At 39.0% G+C, this 6,704-nt stretch overlaps 1 long non-coding RNA gene across 1 annotated transcript; it reads right to left on the bottom strand.

Moving 5' to 3' along the window:
• Positions 1–1,127: 1,127 nt before the first annotated feature.
• LOC107798128 (uncharacterized) lies at positions 1,128–4,178 on the bottom strand. Its single transcript, XR_001650831.2, has 3 exons — positions 3,660–4,178; positions 1,938–2,271; positions 1,128–1,508 (listed from the first exon to the last, which is right to left on the bottom strand). It is a non-coding gene; the product is annotated as an uncharacterized LOC107798128 (long non-coding RNA).
• Positions 4,179–6,704: the final 2,526 nt, after the last annotated feature.

Here is a 6,704-nt window from a genome sequence, read left to right on the forward strand (position 1 = left end):
CCTGTACATATGCATATATTTGTATTGGTAAAATCCAGCTTTGGCATGTTAATAGTTTACATGACGATACAATGATGTTTGGAATAGGTTTATCTCGGGCATACACGAACAACGGAATTTTGTCCCCGCGAGAAATATTTTTGATCCGGTAACTCCTTCCCGGGAAGACGAGAAAAATGTCGGGTGAAGCACTCCAAAGATGATTCTGTCGTCTTACTTGGTCTTCAACCATCTTCGAAATATTCAGGATCCACTAATACCCACTACGTCTGATACTTACAACCGGTGAGTACCTCGACGGTTGCCAGGGGCGGATGTAGTATATTACTATCGGGTTCAATTGAACCCATAACTTTTGATACTGAGTAAAAATTTATGTGTAAAAATTTATTAAAATTACAAAAAAATAGATATGAACTCATAACTTTAAAAGTTGAACCCATAAAATTTAAATTCTGGATCCGTCTCTGAGTCGGTTGCTAACTACCCAGAGGGACGATATACGGAATTGGAACTAGGCATATTAACATTAGACTTAGTTATAAATACCCCTACATCCCTCACTTGTAATTCATTTAGATTCTACTCAGCTTACTCATTACTAAAAGCTATTGTATTTCATTCTTGTTAAGTTGGGCATTCGATCTTTGCTTTGTAGCATTGTGGCTCATTTATAAAAAAGCTCAATAAAACCATTCTTTCTTTTGTTTGTCTACTTTAATTGTCTTATTATTGTCGTTTAATTTATTGTTCATTTAGTCTAATCATATGATTCATTCGACTAAGCTTTGATTTAAATCAATTTAAATATAAATTTAATTATTTTATCGTGGAACTATTTTTGGGTTGAACAATATCCACACAAAAATAGCCTTTTAGGAATATAAAGGAGAACTAAATGAAATAAGCTTATTTATCGTGCGTGCTTGAAAACGAACAACAGAAACTGCTGTATTACACGAACTTTAAGAATGGCAATAAGTTCTGCAGTATTCCTAACAATTCTTTTTGTCTCGATCTGTTTTATCTAAAATGGGCAGCTCCATTCAATAGAATTTGCAATCTACTTAACAAGGACAAGCACTTCAGCTAGCACGTAAAGCAGCTACAAAACTTTCAAGGTACGGATTCCAACAAAGAGTTTTCTGCGTAAATACATTCGAATGCACGAAATAATGACCTTATCTAGAATAACAATGAAAAATTTCATTCAAAGGATTTTATCTAGTATGGCCAAATACAATATTGACCGGTTTAATTATTTCTTCAAGTCAATATGCTATTATTGAAAGCCCAAGGAGCTAAAGTATTAGGTATGATCATAGATCGAATCCAGTAATTTTTATCTTCTAAAATACACTTTGTAACATAAATGAACTTCTTGTCAACAATGTTCCATATTTATCAGTACCCTGATCAAGTGTGTCAGCAATGATGTTTGCAGTCCACAAATGCGATATAGTACCGAAAACCTTTTGCCGAAAGAAGCTAATAAGGTCCCCAAAAACCTGCAATTCTTCTCTGTCAATTGTAGAGTCCAAAGCTAGAGGAAAAAATATTACTTTTTAATATGATTTATTAAAAATATAATGCAACTTGGCAAGTTGAAGAACGTGTTGTATAAAATATTATACATATAATAGGTTTTACTTTTGTTCATGGAAATATCCCAGTTCGTCCACCATATTTTCTGAATCTTAAAGGATATAAAAATTGAAATGTGAAAAGTTAAAAGTGTGGCTCCATAATGAACCAAGCCGAGGTGGATTTGAATGATGAAATGGAAAGAAAAGAAACAAGTTCGGATATATAATTCATAATCGCCATGTAAAAAGTGACAAATTAATGATGTTGCAATTGAGATGAGGTCAACTTAAAGAATACATGTGAATGATCATGTGAAGACAGTGATTACCTTATTTTAATACTCATCTTACCTTCCAAACTAGATAATCAGGAACATTGTATGGGGTGAAAATTCGGGCCTGCTAGGTGGACTAACGAGGATGTGAACGTGGAAGCTTTGGCCCAGTCAGAATTGACACTCAGCTGTATCGCGGTTGGTGACCCCTGTTAGGGGCTTCAAAGTTATTATCACTAGTATCTCAAGGCAACGGTGCCATCTCGAAATAATCAAAGTCACTCCTGACCGATAGAGCAATAACACCGTTCCCAATGGATCTTTTCCCTGGTCATGACCCCATTTTCAACTGGACCACATGCTCACCAACCCGTCAGCCAACATCGAGTTCCGAGCCAGAACTGAAATGCCTGTTCAAAAATTATTTTTTGCAATATTTAGTAATCTTGTCACGAAAAGGTCCTATCTTGTCTTGTATAATTAGCTTATCAGAGAAGCTAAAGAAATGAACATAATCATCCATCTGAGAGAGGATCCAGGGAAGAATTTGTAACACATCTCTCTCTCTCATTCTCATAGCTTCTCAGAGAAGCTAAAGAGATGAACATTATCATCCTTCTGAGAGAGGATCCAGGGGGGAATTTGTAACACATCTCTCTCATTCTCTATTTTTATAACACTTGCAAGAAATACAAAGCTTACTATTGAACTTTCTTTAGATCTTGCCTCTTTATTCGTTATTACTCGTTGGTCCATTCTCATATATATATATATATATATATATATATATATATATATATATATATATATATATATATATATATATAAAGGGTTTGGATCGATCATGATTCACTTGTTTTTTACCCCTCCTATTATCAAAATAACTGTTGCATTGGATATCTATTTTTCCCGATAAACAGTTTAACTCCGTTTGTGGGGATAGGGAGCCGTGATATCTTCTTGATCCTTATGCTTTAAGCCTTTTATTAAACCACCAAAAGCTTATCCACCGAGAAATTTTGTCCAGATCTAGGACTCCACGTGAAAACCCACACGTAAATGATCAACAAATCATACTGAGGTCTTTGGTGAACCTGCCAAGCCTAGAGGTGTCCAAGGACATGCAGGATTCATCGCACCTCGAAGAACGTGAGTAGGAGGACAACCGGTCCTCTTCACATGAAGCAGATCAGACCTGACTTCCGACTGAAGTTGGGTCTCCTAATGATAAAAGTGAGATGACACCGGGTACCAGAGAGAACAGTACGCCCCATGAAGAGGTCAGCGACATCATTCTAGGATAACGAGGATGTATCGCAGGAGAAGATCTAGACTCGTCCTAGAACGTCCGCGCCCTAACTACCGAGGCCCCAATGAATGTTGTAACCAATGCGGTAGAAGCAAAGGTTCCTCGTGGTTCGAGGGTCGAAATGAGCGGGTCCAAAACCACGCAAACGTCAAAGAAATGTATAGATCTAAGCTCCTCAGTTTCGTACAGGAGATACATGCCCGGATAGATTAGATACTCGAGGCCCCACGATTGTCAGGGGTGTAGACACCAAAAAGCACGTGAAACTGCCATTTAATCCAAGTGTGGCTTCATCTTTTGTCCCAAAAAGGTTCTAAATACTAGACGTACTAAGATATAATAGGACCACGGATCCGCAGGAGCACATGACAACCTATACAACCGGCATCAACGGAAATGATCTGCAGCTAGACGAGATCGAATCCGTCATGCTTAAGAAATTTGGCCATACTATCACAAAAGGAGCTTTAACTTGGTATAAATTTTTACCTAAACATTATATCGACTCTTCTGCTATGCTTCCGGATGTTTTTGTAGAGGCTCATATTGGGGCTCAAAAGGTTGAGACCCAAATGAAATGCATCTTCAAAATAAAGCAACGCGATGGGGAATTGCTTCAAGCTTTATGGAGAGATCCCAACGAGAAATAATGATGTTGCCTACAATATCGGAGGACTAGGCTGCAGCCGCATTTACTGATGATATGAAACCGAATAGGTATGACGGTTCGTGGAAGCTAAAAGAAAGCCTGAAGGAGTTCCCTGCTAAAACTTTAAATGAAGTGAATCACATGTATACATCCAAGATGTAGATTGAAGATGGCCTTAGAGCCACGGTGCCGAACGAAGTAAGGAGTCTCTTCCAGAAAAGGCTAAAAGGTATACCGAAATTTGGGCAGAGGAATATGTGGGGCCGGTTCGAACCTTACTCAGCCCTTCGATAACAGGGACCAATCGCAAGACCAGAGCTGGTCAGAAGTAATCGGGGAACGGTTAAAAGAGATGTGGCAGGGCCACCAACTGGGAGTCACATTTGATTTCTATGATCTCAGAGTCTGACCCACGTCCAATCTGCACTCAATAGTGAGTGAAAACAATCGTTGGAATAATAGTACCCAACAAGAGTTGGGGTCGATTTCCACAGAGAGTTAAAAGGGGTGTTAGAAGTATACACTTGAAGAAAGCGAATGGATTAGCTAAATTTGCACTTCCACAAAAAGTTTTGATTTCTACTTCTACTATTACTCTAACAATTTTAAGCTAAGGAAAAGAAACTAGAAGTGAATGATTATTTTTGGTGTTTTTCCAAATAGTGTTAAGTACATTAATACTTGTTTTGTTGTGTTTACCTAATGAGTTAAATACGTTAATACATATTTTGTTGATTGAGGTGTATTATAGCTCTCAACTCTACGTTATTCACTCAATACCTCTTAGTCAAAGAGTGATTTTGCCCAATTTGGCTTTCTCAAGCCCAAATGGGTATAAAAACAAATAGTTGATATAAAGCTCAAGTCGGGTTTTTACTATCTCTAGTTTGAACCCTTTAATTAGGCTAATCGAACTCTCAATTAACCCAATTCCTCGTTAGCCAAGTTATCCTAGACTAGGTCCCTCTTTTTCAACTAGAGACTAAGTCAAAAAGGCATGAATCAATGTTTGCAACCATTAATTCTAAAATTGAAGCATGAACTAGGCTAAATAATCAACACCCAATTATAAACAAGCATTAAATCAAATACCCATAAGGTTTACATACTAGGGTTAGGTTATAACCCTAGTAAAAATCTAGCTACTCATAGTGGGTATTGAAGAAAATAAAGAAGAAATGCAAATAAAACCCATAATCAAAGATTAAATTGATGAAATATAATGTTAAACACTAAAATAATCAAAAACTTCCTAAGATGAAAAAAGGTAACGGCTGCAGCAGCTTTCTACTTCAAAACTTGACCTAAAATTATGAAACTTGTCTATTTATAGTGGGCCAGAATTCGCTGACAAAAATGCCCCTCAGGAGGTTCTGCGGCCGCACAATTCCATGTGCGGTCTGCAGATTTCTTCAGCTAGCAGGAGAGTGGGTTTTGCAGCCGCAATTTTTGGATTGCGGCTGCACAATTCTTATGCGGTCCGCACTTCAGCAAGGAGTCAGGACTTGGTCTTTTTGCATATTCTCTGAACTTTGATTTTTTGTCAATGAAAGCCATGTTCTGCGGCCGCACAATACATGTGCAGTCCGCACATTGGTCAAAATCCTGTTGGGTTCTGTTGCTTGGTTTGCGGCCGCAGATGGAATTATGCGGTCCGCAATTTCTTCTACGGCCACAAAAATTCTTCTGCGGACCGCATTTCTTTGCCTCTGCACCCTTTAATACCCCGTGCTTCGGAACACTCCTTTTTATGTCGCATTTCATCATGGTAGGCCAAACTTCCAACAATCCTGCGATTTGTACAATTTTATTAGTTTCGAGAACGTAAATTAATACTTTCGGACTAAAACAAAAGTAAAAAGGTGCTAATAAATAGTCAATATTCCCACTTATCAGGCTATCCAAATATAATTTCAGCATCGGGACCGCGAAACTTGTCACGACCTTGAGAGATGTCACGAAAGCCAGCTTCCCAAGGGAGATGCATTCCAACCCTGACAGAAAACATTAGAACCTATGATGTGATTTCCACAACACTCATGGGTACTTGATTGGGGACTGCAAGTAATTATGAGCCGAAGTGGCACAACTTTTTAGGGCTGTGCATTTAAAGGAATTCCTCAGTGACTGAGCCATGCATAACACCTGAATAAGAACTGGGATGGCGCGGAACCAAGGATGTCGCCATCGCCGAAATAAACAATCTACCTAATTTTTGTTGGAGAAGCGGTCAGCGGGGTCACCTAATCGGCCTCCAAAAAGACCAAAGTCTTCGTCTCCTCTAGGAAGAGAGACCGAGAGTTCTCGGTGCATGATTCAATCACCTTCAGCAACATCGACTGCAATGCACTTTCATATCTGTATAATGATGCACTGGTGATATCCTTTCGTGTCTTAAATTCTAAAATGTGTGTGTTAATTGATCCAGGTAGTTCGACCAACATCATTCAACTTCGGCTCATAGAGGAGATGCAGCTGGTTGATAAGATAATTCCAACCATAAAGCTGCTAGCCAGGTTCAACATGGCTAGCAAGATGATCCGGGGAGGAGATTAAATTGCCTATTTATGCCAGAGTAATCGTCCAAGATACGATGCTCGATGTCATGACCGGTGATATGTCTTACAATATCATCCTGGAAAGGCCTTGGCTCCACCTCATGCAAGCGGTCCCATCAACTTTTCACCAAGTCGTGAAGTTTCCTACTCCATGGGGATAAGGGAAATTCGAGGAGAGCCATTAGCGACTCAAGAAATGCATGCTCTTGTCATAGCAACAGGACAAAGCAGAGTGGGGGCAGATTATAGCAATTACTGCAACGAGTACTTCTGACCGACCTCGGGTCAGAGATGTATTAGCTGGGGAGAGAGATCTCGAAGAAGAGG

Source organism: Nicotiana tabacum, chromosome 15 (assembly GCF_000715075.1).
Source record: "Nicotiana tabacum cultivar K326 chromosome 15, ASM71507v2, whole genome shotgun sequence".
Classification (NCBI taxonomy): Eukaryota; Viridiplantae; Streptophyta; class Magnoliopsida; order Solanales; family Solanaceae; genus Nicotiana; species Nicotiana tabacum.